Source organism: Alexandromys fortis, unplaced genomic scaffold (genome assembly GCF_014885135.2).
Source record: "Alexandromys fortis isolate MF-2015 unplaced genomic scaffold, M_Fortis_MF-2015_v1.1 scaffold_97, whole genome shotgun sequence".
In the NCBI taxonomy this organism is placed as follows: Eukaryota; Metazoa; Chordata; class Mammalia; order Rodentia; family Cricetidae; genus Alexandromys; species Alexandromys fortis.
This window is the reverse complement of record NW_026067981.1, coordinates 2,854,070-2,870,145: the sequence shown is the minus strand read 5'-3', so window position 1 is coordinate 2,870,145 and position 16,076 is coordinate 2,854,070. Positions and strand designations below refer to the sequence as shown.

General features: G+C 44.8%; 1 protein-coding gene across 7 annotated transcripts in view; it reads right to left on the bottom strand.

Moving 5' to 3' along the window:
* Nme7 (NME/NM23 family member 7) overlaps positions 1–16,076 on the bottom strand; it is a 141,180-nt gene that overhangs the window by 1,317 nt on the left and 123,787 nt on the right. The window lies entirely within an intron of this gene.

Sequence of the window (16,076 nt, the reverse complement as noted above, 5' to 3'; positions counted from 1 at the left end):
GCTATGCACACCTGTGATCCCCAGACTCAGGAGGCAGAGCCAGACTTTCCTGTCATTCATACAGGAATTGTCTTAAATTACTGGGAACTGGCGAAATTCATAGATGGTATCCTCAATATGAAAGTTGGTTTCTCAGCCACACGTTTATGGGAACAAAAGGTGTCACTCCTAAAGAAGATTATTTTATTGACACAGACAGGGTCTCACTATTTAGCCTTGGTTGGTGTCTTAGGGTTTCTATTGCTGTGAAGAGAGACACCATGACCATAGCAACTCATATAAAGAAAAAACATTTAATTGGGATGGCATGCTTACAGTTTCAGAGCTTTAGTCCTTTATCATCATGGCATGACAAGGCAGCATGAGGGCAGACATGGTGCTGGAGCTGATTGGCAGGCAACAGGAAGTGAACTGTGACACTGGGTGTGGCCTGAGCAAATATGAGACCTCAGAGCCTGCCTCCACAGTGACAACAGTAACACTTCCTCCAACAAGGCCACACCCACTCCAACAAAGCCATACCAAATAGTACCACTCCCTTTGGGGTCCATTTTCTTTGAAAGCACCACAGTTGGCCTAGAGCTCAGTGTGTAGACCGAGCTGAATTGAGCTCGCAGATCTGTCTGCCCCTGCCTATGCTAGGATTAGAGATGTGTGCACCTTGCCTCCATAGAGCTCTTTCTTAGGCCGTGAGTGAATGTTTATGAATAAGGAGAGTGGAGTGGGCTCTTCAGATCTCCAGAGAGGAAAGACTTATTTAAATCGGAGAGCAAAAAGTTTTGAAGCCATTGAAAGGTCACAACTATAAGACAAAACCTGCTGGTTTCACAGATCCTGTTGCCCAACACTCTTGAACGACTACACATGCACACACCAATCATTCTCTACCTAGTACTTCCTTCAAGGTTTTCTCCAAATCTCGTTTCTCCTAAGCTCTCCAGGCTGTGCCAGTGCATCCCCTCCCGGATCCTCAGGACAGTACCAGCGGGGAATGCATTCTGCATTTGATTTAACACACACCTGACCTCTGACTATGCACCTGCGTTGTCAAGCTTCCTTGGGCTTGAACTGGGCCAAGCATACAAAACACAGGCCATCTCTCTGCACTGACACACTAGCATGAAGTACCTGTACACTCATGGCATTTTTGCTCTGTACATTCATTGTGGATTTGTGTGTGTGTGTGTGTGTGTGTGTGTGTGTGTGTGTGTGTGTGTGTATGCGTTTGAGTATTCCAGCCACTTCTTCGGTGTATGCAGAGAGCCACTTACGATTTTTTTTCCTGTTCATATAGACCCAGCCTATCAAACACACAGACTACTAGGGGAATGAGGTTTTCAAGGGCAGAGTTAACCTAAGGCTGGCATTGGGATAATTAAGGAGAGGGTTCTCTTTGCATCTGGCATTGCCCTTGTGTTAGCATACCCTAATCCCAGGTTAGTAATAATTGGAGATTACTCCATAACAGTAATCCATGGGCTCAGTCTTAGTAAGTATTATCTAGCTAGAATTTAATGATCTTTATTTTCATTGTATTGATTAGCTTCAGTTAAGAACAAGGAAGAGCAGTTTTCCATCTATGTCCTTAAACAGTTGTATAAAGTAATAAATATGTTTCAAAGAAAGAGGTACAAAAATCTCAAGTAGCAGTTAACTGTGGCAATAATTGCAAAAGTGAAAATGGTTGTTTCAAAGAACAGTGTAACAGAAGCCAGTGTTTCGGTTGTGTACCTGTTCGGGCAGAACTGAATTTGAACCCTACTGCTTCTAGAACAATAGTGTGCCCTGTCTGCTCCAGCCATACTTCTTACCAGATGGAGCTGTCCCAACTCTAAATTAAAAATGTTATCAGTGATCCAAAAGTCCAGTTATCAGAACCTTTCAAAACCCAGCAACAGCTCAAACTGGCTCTTAAAGGGGCCACACCTCCATTCTATAAATATATTCCTACAGTAGGTCAAATGAGGTACTTCGAAGTCCAGGACTGAAGATTCGCTGCATACAGAAAAGGACTACCCAAAGACTGTTCAAGAACACTTCCAGATAAGGAAAGAGACCTGGCCTTCAAATTCAGCAGAGAAACCTGGCTAGCTGTCTTCTGTAAGAGGGGCTAGTATTAACCACACATAGTACTTTAAATCCTGGGCTCCACACTGTGGGACAGAAGGGAGCAATAACCCACCGGTGGCACCCATTAGCACCATGTCCTACCCATTGACACCAACAGGTGCAGCACAGGGACAGTCTCTTGGTTCATTTTCCTCTGAGACTTGAGTCCATTCTGTGGGGTTGACTCCAGAGAACCCAGACATTTCATTTCATCACCAGTGAATTCTGTGTTCTCAGCATCACATTGTAATGCAACTATAACATCCACAGCTTGCTCCACCACAGCTCTGCATCAGTGTGGATGTGTAGGGTCAGGAGTCCTACAGGCAGCCTGTTATTTCCAAGTGTTTGCTCCATATGGGCCATGGAGGTAGCATAGATAATCTGATATCCAGGCACGGTGCCTGATACAGTTTTACTGGGTCTGTCTTTTGGGTTATGCGTTTTACATTTGATTTAATTCCCATGACTGGGACATATTACCTGCCAATGCGCTTTGTTGTCTGTAACAGTTAGAGGACTCAATAGTCATTACATTAGTAGGTATTGTGGGGCTCAGACCAGCTCTGAAGGAAGGGGACACACAGACTAGTTTTGATATAAAAGTGGGGATCAGCATTGGCTGATCAGCATTGGCTTAGGCCTGGGGAGTTCATCCAAGGGAGCCTCCGGCTGGGGGAAGAGACATCTGGTGGTTGGACTAAAGAAAATGAAAAACATAAAGTTCATGACTACCACGACCATTGCCTAGAGCTGGCCTTGCCTTTCTTTCCTCTGCAGGTTTCTTTGGGGTCTTGTACTGTAATGAGCGCTGACTACTCGGAGAGGGGCGCCTCCAGATGCATGGGGTCCCCGTTTTCCTTTTAGACTCTGAGTCGGAAATGGCTTGTTTCCATTTACACATGCCTCCTTTCCTCGTGCCAGTCACTCACTTGACTCAGATACTGTGCTCACGACCTCCACAATAATTTCAAGATGGGGAAGACTTGATCTTCAGAGAGCTCATGGTCTGGGAAGAGGAAAAGCCATGGGATAGTGTAAAACCGCTAAGGTGCAGGGACAGAAAGGGGAGTGGCCATCCGTGGGAACAAAACACCTTATGAGAAGGGTTAACATTTAACTTCAGGTTTCAGGACAAATTCCACCTGACACCAAAATTCAGCTTGACAAACAACTGCTATGCCAAAGGACAGTAACACACTGCTGAGCACAGCCAATGGACAGTGACACCCCACTGAGCACAGCCAATGGACGGTGACACCCCCACTTAGCACAGTCATTTGAAGGCTGACTTGTGTCAATCTTAGACTTAAACAGGCAACAGCCTATGGCTACGCTACCCTCAGCGCTCTGTCCTGTCGGATCTCATCCCATCAACTAGTTCTATCTCCTCATGACAAACTGGCTCTCAGGTCGGGTGACCTTTCCCTACAAGAGGATGGGGAACTGGCTGAGCTGTCAGCACTGGGCCTTGAGCCCAGTCTTTTCCCTTAAGTACAGCTTCTAGGCACCAGTCTCTCCATTCATACAGTTGGTGACCATACCGGAAGCATAAACAATGCTGTATTTGTTAACAGTGGAGTTTAAATACGTGTAACTGTTCTGTAAGAGGTTCAAGCACAAGCTTCAACCAAAGCTCCAGTGGGTCTGTGGAGCCTGCCCAAGTGTGGTGACCAGTGAAGAGGCTGAGAAACGGCTACCTCCTCTACTGCTCCCCGCACCCGGATGGAACTCGCAGCACAGGGACCTGGCCTTCAGCCACGGCTCCCCAACCCTGCCTCCCCCACGTTATGGCCTCCCTTTGCCCAAGAATCTTCTTGGGCCTTTTCACTAAAAATGAATGCAGGAGTCTATTTTCAAATACTTCTTAATTTTAGGTTGAGCAGCAGGAAGATTCGGAGTCATTTTAAGTCTCTTGATTTTTAAAACAGGCTATTCAATGTTTAGGAATTTTTCTCAAATGTTTGGGGAATATGTATCCATTGTTCCGATTTCCTGCACCAGAATAAAGTATGTGCTTGCGAATAGGCAGATTTTCAGATGAAATCCAGTCGGCCTGATTTGACAGAGGTACAGTTTTGATATGTCTCCAGTAATTTGATAGTGAGGTTTATTTTTATTTATTTGTTTTTGTTTTTTTGTTTTTTTAAATACAAGGTTTTAAAGACAGCCCTGGCTGTCTTGGAACTCACTTTGTAGACCAGGCTGGCCTCCAACCCAAAGATCCGCCTGCCTCTGCCTCCCAAGTGCTAGGATTAAAGGTGTGTGCTGCCACTGTCCAATGACACTGGGTTTTAAATACACTCATACTTTTGATAGAGAACCAACTTTGACATCTTGTGGGCTCCCAAAGTCAGCTCTTGCTTCATGGGCTATCACAGAGGGTCCATGGTTCAACACTGTGTCACTGTCTAGAATTTTTTTAATGGATTGTGACCACAGGCCCACATTTTTATTTTGCACTAGTTTTGTATCACACCAAGGGGTGAGTGTATTAATTACCTATGCTGAGAGGACAGTGTGACTGAAGGAGCTGCTTTTAAAACAAGCAATGTGCGGGGCGTCATGGTACGCTCCTCTAATCCCAGCACATTGGGGACCGAGGCAGGCGCAGCTCTGTGAGTTTCAAGTTAGTCCGGTCTACATAGAGTTTTAAAGCAGCCCGGGTACACAGTGAGACCCTGTTTCAAAACAAAACAAATAAATAAAAATAGAAAACAAAATAAGCAGGCTAGCATTGTGGCACAGGCCTTTATTCCCAGCACCCAGGAAGCAGAGGCCGGTGGATCTCTGAGTTTGAGGTAAGCAATGGAGTCAAGGATGTCTGTGGAGCTGTGGGGGGGGGGGTGGAGTAAGCCAGTGGGGCCCCCAGGTTCTTTGGGGTGGATTCCTGGACCTGAGCTGGCACCTTGCACACAGCCCTGAGCAGGGATGAGGAGGATGACTCTGTGCTGGTGGTGGGAGCCTTGGACACTTCCTGTGTGGACTCTGCCTTTCTCTTTCTTCCCTCAGCCACAATGGACAGTTGTGAGGAGGGGAGAAAGCTGTAGGAAGCCTGGAGCTTCCTGATGAAGAGGCTCAGAGGAAACATTCAAACCTGATCAAGGAGACAAAACTCTGCTCCACCTGCTGCAGCCAAGCGCTCTAACAGAGTCTAAGAGAAACAAACAAGTACCTGCTTCCTGTAGGTCCAGAGGCTGTAGTGGGCACATCTGAGGACAAGGTGAAGGTAATGACCCATTCCCCTAATTCCGCAAACCCTGTGTCCTCAGAACTCTTCCGAATCCTCCCCAGCTGCTCATCAGTAAGACGCACTCCTCACAGACCCAGGGGCCGACTTTCCTCTTCATGGGAAGCACAGACACTCTCTCCTTAAATATCTGAGACACAGGTGTCCTTTTCAAAGTTTATTCTAAAGTCATGTACAAGCCTCCTTATGTGGCCTCTTCACTTAAAAGGTAGTTTTCTCTCTCTCTCTCCAGTTCTTCAAAAATTAAAACCTAAAAGTATGATAATGTCACTTCTGTTCGCTTCTTCCAACCCCAGTGGTGTTAAAAAGTATTCTCCAAGACCTAATCACAGTTCAGCATAAGCCACTGATCACTTTTCGACACCTATTTTAAAATGTACTAATTTTAAAATTTACTCTTAAAACGATTCTGGCTACACACTAAGTATGTTACCAGGTTATTCCACCTTTAACAAGCCGGTCACAGTCTGCCTTAGGATTTCCACTGTTGGGACAGAACGCCAAGACCCAAAGTCACTTCAGATGGGAAGGGTTCATTGCAGCTTATATGTCCCGTTCACAGTCCTTCATGAAGGGAAGTCAGGGCCAGAACCTGAAGCAGGAGCTGGTGCAGAGGCTGCGGAGGCATGCTTGCTCCTCATGGCTCACTCAGCCTGGTTTCTTACAGCACCACCAGCCCAGGGATGACCCTCTTAGCCTTCATCCATCACTAACTAAGAAAATGAAGCACAGGCTTGCACGGAGGCCACTCTGATGGGGGCGTTTTCTCAACTGCGGTTCCCTCTTCCCAAATGGCTCTAGTCTGTGAAGCTGACTTGGGACTAGCCAGCATGGCAAACATCCATTCACCATGGTGGAACTGGACAGCACACCGTGGCCTCACTCCTTGCTCACTGCAGCCTACTAGAACCAGAACGTGCTTGTTTCTGGTCGAGCTTCCTTTCATGAGGCCCAAAAGCAGACTAGGGTCTCTGCACCCGGAATGTCCTTTCAAAGAGACACACAACTCCTTCAGGGTAAACACACGTCATCCATTCTGAGCACGTTGCCTAGGGTAGACCATAAATATTGGATGGGTAAGTACTCACAGTACACATTCGCTAATCTTTTCACACTTTTATCACCTGCTCTTTCTCCGAGTTGGCTACACATTAAATGGAAGCTTAACACATAATCTCCCTTCCTGCCTTCTACCAGTTACATGGCTAGAACAATAACAGACTCATAGGAAAGGAAGGCAGAGGGAACGGACTTGGCCTCTCCGGCCACAGCTGGGTGGTGAGGAACAGTACAGGCAGTAAAGAACCAGGGAGTCCTCCAGGGGAGGAAGACTTGACCGGCCCCACTCCCGCTCTCTTCTGGGACACAGGGTTTGAACCCGGGTCTTCCTCATATATATGAGGCAGGGGCTCCACCAATGAGCGACATCCAGACCATTAACATGTTTTATTTTGAGAAAGAGTCTTTTTGAAGTTGCTCAAGCTGACTCTGAACTTGGCCTCGAGAGGAGTGGCTGCAATTACAATAGGCCCTGTCACCACGCCTCCATAAAATGTCTATTGTAAATTAATCTTGATTTCTTATTAAACAAGAAGAATATTTGTGAGTCACAGATCACTCCACAGTGTTCTGATTTCCTGGAATGGCATAAAACATGACTTGTTCACATCTGTCAGTTTGAGGTTTCACCTAGCATAGCAGACAGCTTTATTCTGAAAGCTCGAACTCCTGCAGATTCCCCATAAATCTGGATAATTTACTTCAACCAAAGTTTAACATTTTTCTTTTAAATTATTTATTACAGAAAAATAATACCACTGGCCAAAACAGAAACAAGTGGATTAAAGTAGAGCCGACTGTTCTAGGTTATGTGATGGAGTTAAGGAATGTTTAGAACGGGGAGAGACTCCATGGTTACCCTTCTGGGACTTTACACCACAGAAAAGATGATCGTGTTTCTAGGTCACCGATGTGATGGCAGCAAGACTGGTGGTCTTCACTTCTGGAAAAATAACTGTGGCTAGCTGTGGGGGGTAGAGAAGCACATGGCCTCTACTGTAAGTGAGCAGACTCATTTGTGACTAACGTCACATAAGCAAATATTCTTAGGCAGAGCTTTCCAGAAGGCTCCTTAAATGGAAGTACAGCAATGAGTTGTATTCTTGTATCTTTTGTCCTCAAGTCTTTCTGCCGGGAATGAACACTGGGTGCTGGAGCCACAGCAGCCACTAGGGAACGTAGAGGCAGTCACAGGGAAAAGCTAAGATCCATGAAGGATGAATCCCTGAGCTACTGAACCAGCGCCAGCTCTGCCTGCTTCCTGACTTCTCTTTCATGTCAAGAAAATCTGCAGTTTGTTCTGCTTCTGGCATCTCTGACTCTCGGCGAATCCAAGAGGACACAAATAACAAGCAGAGCGACAGTGCTAAGGACTGCGTCTGAAGTCTTTGTGAAGATCACCTCAGCGTACTCAGTGGCCACAGCTGCCACCTCTGTACACCGTTCAGGAAGCTGAGGTCAGGTCTCAATATATAAGTAAGAAGTGAGCTGGGCTTCAAGGCTGGGGACCTCATTCTGATTGTAATCCATTTGCTGGCACCAGCTGCGGGCTCCAGGGCCTGGGCCGACTTTCCACTTACGCTAAGCCACGCCACCACTTCTGACCTCTCTACCACAGACATCGACACCAAGCCAGACTCACGTGAAAACAACAAACCCATCAGACAGTTGCAGACCGAAGGCTGCCCTGTGTGGGGGTCAGAACGCCTTGACCGTCCTTGTACTTCATCAGCTCAAGAATTTCTGCCTGGCCTTATTCTCCATAAAGTCCAAGGTGAGTTCTTGCTTCATCGAGTTCTTTAACCCTCACGGTCCCGGGATAATTAATACTGATCTTCAACGCACCTGGATCTAGCATCACTAAAGGAACAAGCTCCTCGGGGCGTGTCTGTGGGGGAGGTGGAGAAAACACCCGCCCTAAATCTGAGTGGCATTAATCCCTGGCTCGGTTCTGACGGAATAAAGAGGAGATTGTCACTCACTGCTGCCTGACCACGGATGTGCACGACCCTGCTTCCCGCACCTGCTACCACGACCGCCCCACCTTGAGGGACTGCACCCTCTTTTCTTGGGGTTGCTCTTGCCAAGATTACATCACAGCATGAGAACAGCAGCTCACCCAGCCATGATGAAGAGAGTCCATCCCTGCCCACTTCATTAGTCTTCTCCAGCGAGGGTATCCTGCCTAACTGAAGCGAGACACCGAGGGGACCCCCCAAAGGTGCTCTGTCTCCTCAGGAATGGTTCAGAGATGGATTCTGACCACGAATGCCCTTCCCCATCCCCTTCATCATCGCTGTTAATGCAATGGCGTGCACACATTGACGGATCTCACATAACTGTGCTTCGATTCAATCATAAAGTAACAGTCAATTTAAAGAAAAGTTTGAGATACGGGTACTCTGGCGAGGCAAAAACACAGTTGGTTGAATAGTGTGAATTGGACAAAATCCAGAAACACAGAAATTAAGAAATGAAGGAAACCTGAATGTTGTGAAGCCCTACCATTTGATCAGTTTCTCCTTTTTATGCTCTTCCCAAACCCCAAAGTTGATAAATGGAAGAAGGCACTTGAGTTTAACATTTTCATTCCACTGAGATCAATGCTAGAATTAAGGAAAATTAGAGGAAGAGGAAAAATACTTTATGACAATTATAAAAACTTGTATCAACTTAGAGGAAGTTTATGCCACAATTTCTTCCTTCATGGTATTTTCCTTACACACTACTGTGCTTGGTTTTATGTTACACAATAAGACTACAACTAATCATACAATAGGCAAGGATCTGGCTTTCATGGTATTTACAGTCTAGTAAGAAACCAAAAACTAAACAGCAACAGTATTTTTTTTGAAATATCTAATATCTAATACATGCTATTAATGCTTTCACAAATACATTGAAAGCTTGGCTGCAGCCTCTATGAACTAGGAAAATATACTGAGATGAGTAGCTAAGGAAAACTGAAGAAACTAGAAACTCACGGACATTTGAAAAGCTAAGAGCAGGACCAAAGCAAACCGGCACCGGAGCACATGCACTAAAGTCAGGGAGACTGGAGAGGAGCGCCCCGCAATGTGCATGAACTGTGTGATCAAGAGAGTGCGGTGGAGCAACAACAGATAAAACGGCATCAGGACTGTAATAGAGAAAACCCAGACGGACATGAACGAGACCGGAGTCAGTGGGATAAGAACCCGACTGCACAGCGAAGGAGTCTGGACTAGAGCATGAATGAAACACAAAGGTTTGAGGAGACTGACACAATGTGGTCTGAGCGGCAGGATGGCAGAAACTGACCAAGCTGCCCATGAGGGGTGGGCTGGCACCCTGAGTCCCTGCTTCCTAGACCAGTGTTTACCACATTACCAACAAAATGCCAGCAGACGAATAAAACCAAGGGCGCTCTAAGCTTCTGATTATCTCCTGCCACCTTCCTAGGTCTCGGGCAGTATCACAGCCTCCGTCCGTCAGCTCTTCTTGGACACCGCGCCCATCCTCACCTTCCTGCTCTCACCAGCTCCACCTTAAGCCGGCAATTAGACAATGGAAAACGAAGGACTACCAGACTTCTCCTCCAGAGCCAAGAGACACCGTGGTTCACACAATCTCTGCAGCTCTCTCAGGTCTGCCAAGGTAAGGAAGAAACAGCTGCCCACCTACCCACACGAGCTGGCGCTCTAACATTTTCCCTTGCGAAACCAGGCAGGCGGCCACAGTCGGCCAACCCTTATCTAAATCAGGTTATGTTGAACTAGCACAGATTCCCTAGCTGTTGGCGACGTATGAAATTTCCCATTCACTGAACAGGGAAATCAAAGAGAGTACACAGGAGGAGCTATTTTGTCCCAAGGCTCACTTGCCTTCATATTTATTAACAAAACTTTAAAAGTTATTGCTAAGAAATAACTCTCAGAAGCCAATTTTAGTGTAAAAAAATTATTGACGGTTCTTAGCTAATGAACTCAAATGTATACTTTTTGTCAAATGTGTATCCGGTACTTAACAGCTACTGAGGCTAATGCTAGCTGGACGGAAAGGGATAACAATTTACCTAGCAATATTAGCACGGTGTATAGTTTTTTACTTTAAAAAAGTTGCCCCATTCTTTTAAAGAATTTTATTTATTTATTTATTGTGGGTATGCATGTGTCACGGCATCCTGTGGAGATCAGAGGACCATTCGGGAGAGTCTGTCCTTCCCTTTCACCACGGGAGTCCGAGGGACTGAACTCAGGTCATCGGGCTTGATGACAAGTGACTTTACCCTCTGAGCCATCTTTCTGTCCCCACCATCTAGCTTGATCATTTAGGTTCATGTGTGAATAGAAAAGAAGCCCCAAACCCACTTTGATTTCATTTATTACACAGTCACATCAGCTACAGCGTAGAGAGAACAGGGACAGAGACCACGGCACTAGCGGAACTAATTCTCTGCTCTGCTCTTCGTCTAATGGTTGAGCTTTAAACACTGATGTGAGGGAACAGACTCGGTCTACCTCACAGAGTTCATCTCTTGCAGTAGTACAAGTTCTTTTCACTGATATAACTGAACTATTAGTATTCTAAAAAATCTCTTGCTCTTTATGAAGTGATTCCAGCTCATTTGCTCATTTAGATTTGTATTGAAAAACCACTCAGTGTTTACTATGTAGCCAATGGCAACTTCCTTCTACCTCTGCATTTTTCTCTTCTTTTTTTGGCACACTGCCTGACAGCTACTGTCTAAGGATGACCCCTGTGGCTTGCAACCTTCTTATTGGTGGCCTGCATGGTCCTTTCCTCTTCATCTGGGCTACCTCTGGACTTGGCTTGAGCAGAACAGTGGACGAGCGACAGCTCCTATTCTCGGTCTAAGCCCTAAGAGGCCGAGCAGCTTCCGCCCTTGGCAGTCCCAGAGACTTCCGGGGAAGGCATGTGGCTTCCTTGCCGAAGAGTCAACAGTATGGAGAAGCTCCGAGCTTACAAGGAAAGAACAGAATCTTGGCTGCCTCTACTAAGCTCCTTGTGTCCTCCTCCTCTCCCCAAACCCATGTGAAGAAGCTATCTGGAACATTCCATCCCAGCTGAGCATGTAGGTGACTGCAGCCCCAGCCAGCAGTACACAAGCAAACAGGCCCAGACCGGAACACTGGTCGTTCATATTTTATAAAACCATTTTGAGGGCTGAATTAGATACATGCAATATAAGGTGCCTCACATAGTAACTGGCACATGAAAAGTGCCGAAAAATATTTCATTTTACTTTTTACTTAAGTTAAAATTTATCCTTAAATGATACATTAAGCATAAAATATGTTAGTGGGGTGTTATGTACTATTTTGACAAATGTATACATTGTATAATGTTTAAATCAAGTTTAACATATTCATCTTCTCAAAAACATGTATTTCTTTATAATAAAGTTTCAAAATACTTCTTCCTTGCAATTGTTATTGTATTCTGTGAGGGAAAGGTTCACTATGTTGCTTTGGCTGGCCTAGAACTCATTATGTAGACCAGGTTGGCCTGTGACTCAGAGACCTGCCTGCCTCTGCCTGCCTCCCAAAAGCTGGGACTAAAAGCTAGTGCCAGCACGCCTCGTCATTCTCCTGGTGGTTTAAAATGTACAATACAGTAGTGTTACCTATGGCCACTGACTACGATAGCACAGCAGAACCTCTTACTTCTACCTAACCACAACTTAGTACTAATGATCAAATTCGTCCCATCTCCCCCTTCTTCCCCCTCTCCTCAGCCTCTGTGACACCATGTTGAATATTCTCAGTCCTGCGAGATCAGCTCTGTCAGACTTCACATAGAGGTAATCATTCAGCACTTGTCTTTTCATGTCTAACTTATTCTAGGTCACAAAATGATCTACAGGACAGGAGCTCATTCGTTTTAAAAACCAAAGAGCCCACAATGAGGTACCACATGAGTCCAGTCGGATAACAAATGTTGGCAAATTTCTGGAGAAAGGAGGGTCCTTGCATACTGGTGGGAGGGTGCAAATTAGTACAGCCATGCTGGGAAACAGTGTCGAGGTCCCTTAACAAAAACAAGTTCCATATGATACAGCGACCTCACTAGTGAGTATACAACCAGAAGAAATGAAACCACAAGCTAAAGAGACGTCTACGCTGTCATGTTCACGACAGCGCTAGTCACAATTTACCTGTCCATCCATGAAAAACAGATAGGGAAAACGTGGTGCATATTCACAGTGAATTTTATTTCATCTCCTTCAGCCGAAAAACTCGGATGACCTGAAGCCATGTGCTCAGGTACGCCTCATTCTTAGTCTTCTTTGTCCTGCAGCAACCCCGATTCTCAGTTGGACCTGTCTCCAACATTGTGATGTCTACTGTGGGATCCTGTAATGGGCTGGATTATTCTCACCCCCTCTCAAAGTTCATTTCCTGAAGTGCTGACCCCTAGCACTTCACAGTGTGATGGCTTTTGGAGATGAGGTATTATAGAGGTGACTAAGATGCCTCCTCTGGTAAGCTGGGCCTTAGTCTAATGGGATGGGGGTGTGATGCTATAGAGAGGCTGAGACACAGCCTGGTCCAGAGGAAGACTGTGTGACCGTGGCCATCTGTTGGAACCTTAAAAAGACAGCTTCTAACAAATGGTGCTGGTAAAACTGGATGTTCACACATGTACGATGACACCAAGTTCTATTTCTCACTCCATATTATAATCTCCTCCAAATGGGTCAAGAAGCTGAAGCTTTAAAAGTGATGAAGGAAAGTAGGGACACTGATATTGTCACGATATTGACACAGGCAAATAATTTCTGAATAAGCTCTCGTTGTTCAGGAAATAGCACCAACACTGACAGATGGAATAGAAAAAGCTTCTGTATAGCATAGGAGGCAACCAAAGGAAGAAAGGCTATAGAACAAGAGAAAATCTTTGCCAGCTATACATCTGACAGAGGATTTATACCTAAAATATATAAAGAACTAAAATGCACACTAAACACTAAAACTATGAACAACTCAGTCAATAAACATTCAACATCATTAACTACCAGAGACATGAAATGAAAATCTACATTGAGATTCCATCTCATATAGTAAGCACAACATTTTTGGAGAAAACAAATAACAAAATGCTGATCCAGATGCAGACAACTCGTGTTGTAGGAGGCTGCTTGTTTGTTCCCAGCTGCTCAGTCCCCAAATAACCACATAAAACCTGTATTAATTAAATCACTGCTTGGCCCATTAGCTCTAGCTTCTTACGACTAACTCTTGCATCTTAATTTAACCCATTTCTATCAATCTGTGTATCACCACGTGACTATGGATTACTGGCAAGGTTCTGTCCAGCATCTGTCTCGAGCAGCAGCAGCTATATGGCTTCTTACTGACTCCACCTTCTTTCTCCCAGCATTCAGTTTAGTTTTCTCTGACTACCTCTATTCTGCCCTGCACAGGCCTAAGACAGTCCTTTATTAACCAATGGTACTCACAACATACAGAGGGGAATCCCACATCAAACTTGTATACACTGGCTCATAGGAATGTGAGCTACTCCAGCCATTCAGGTGGTCAGTAAAGCGGCTCCTCCCAGCCAGAAAGCAGACCTCTCAAATGATCCAGCTACACACCTCCTCGGGGATTTACTGAAAGGATTTTTAAGAAAACATATCACAGAGATCCTTGCATATCAATGTTTACCATATACAATAGCTAAATTACAGAACCAATCTAGGTGTCCTCAGCAGAGGAATGGTTTTATATATGCAATGGAATTTTTTTTTCCCAGTGGTAAGAATAAAATTAGGTTGTTTGCAGAAAATTGGATGCAACTGCAGAAAATCATGTTAAGTGAATCAAGTCAGTCTGAGAGAGACAAATATTGCATATTTTCTCTCCTTTGTGTGGCCCAGACTTATAGGTACATAAAATCACATTAAGTACAGATGGCATGAGAGTAGAAGCCAAGTCACCTGGGGTACAAAGGGGACTCATAGGAGCCAGGAGAAGAGAGAAAGGGGGTGCAGCGGGGTATGTAGCTCAAAGCACAGCATATATTTCCACGAGAATAGCTTTATGTAACTTTGTATAATAAAACTTTTAAAATGAAAAATAAGTAAATCAACAGCTTGGTCTTGGATTCCTAGCTTCCAGATTGGCAAGAAAATAACTTTCTGCTGACTGCTACCCAGCCTATGTAGTTAGTCATGATAGCCATAGTAAAGGAACCCAACTGCCATGGGAACAATTAAAGGAAACAAGAGACACTGCTGAAATGTGGCTGGCAAAGAAAATGAAAAGGAAACTGCACTGATAATTTAATTTAAGAGGCGCCAAAGAAGAAAACCCCAGGGAGGAGACAGGACTCAGCACGTAGGGAGCCAGGCTAATGATGGTAGGAGAGAAATAGGTAAGATGTTCACCTGTGGACATATAAAACCAGAAAAATGTAACACTTCTAATCAGGTGAATGGCCTATATTGGTAATCTAAGACCTTGAGATGCTGAGACAGGAGGATTTTTTTTTTTTTTTCAAGACAGGGCTTCTCTGTAGCTTTGGAGACTATCCTGGAACTAGCTCTGTAGACCAGGCTGGCCTTGAACTCCCAGAGATCCGCCTGCCTCTACCTCCCGAGTGCTGGGATTAAAAAGCGCACACCACCACCGTCCAGCTAGGCAGGAAGATTTTTAAGTTCTAGGCCAGAGTGGTCTACATAATGAGACTCTAGCCTCAAATAAAAATAAATAAAAAATAGAGTTAACACTTCTAAACCAATGCAGAAAGACAGCAGACTCTAACATCAGACCCTTAATTTTTTTAAAAGTTTTAAACAATCTTCACAATAAAAATTAAGTAAAATACCTCATTCTTTTGGCCCTAGCCCTTTATTCTTTCAAATGACACCTGAGTTGACAAGCACTCAAAATCTGGCCCTTTTAATCCACAGAAGACACAGTTGTAGTTAACACAAAGTTCTGTTACTGTGCGGAAGTAAGCCTGGAATCACAGCGCCTGATGCATGTAAAATTACCACCTTCTTGGTTCACTCTCCTTGGCATGACTGAAAACTTTCCAGCCTCCTAAAGGAGTGTCTGTCTTGATGAATGACCTGTTTGTACAATGAGTCAAAATGACAAAAATACTCTGGAGAAATGAACTGGTTTTGGTCAAAAGCATTATTTACATGGTAACCATTTTTTTAAAAGAGTTACAGTTCCCTCTCTGCACCTTCTTAAGAAGCCTCCTATGTTTGTGACACACGCAGAAGCTGAGCAGGAGGCCAGCTTACTCCTGGGTATTCCAAGTCTTAGGGTCAGCCAAAAGGAATTTAAATGCAGCCCATGAATTATATCAAAAGTGAACCTTGTCTGGCGGTGGTGGCGCATGCCTTTAATCCCAGCACTCGGGAGGCAGGTTCGAGACCAGCCTGGTCTACAAGAGCTAGTTCCATGACAGGCTCCAAAGCTACAGAGAAACCCTGTCTTAAAAAAAAAAAAAAAAAAAAAAAAGTGAACCTTATTCTCTCATGACCAAATCATCTGGGTGGTAAATTAAAACCTTCCTGAATCTTTGATCCACACAGAGTTCTAAACTAACCTTTCAGTGAACAAGGAACATCATATTGAAAGGAAAGTGCAGGTTAGGGGGCTGAAGAGATGGCTCAGTGGTCAAGAGTGATCACTGCACA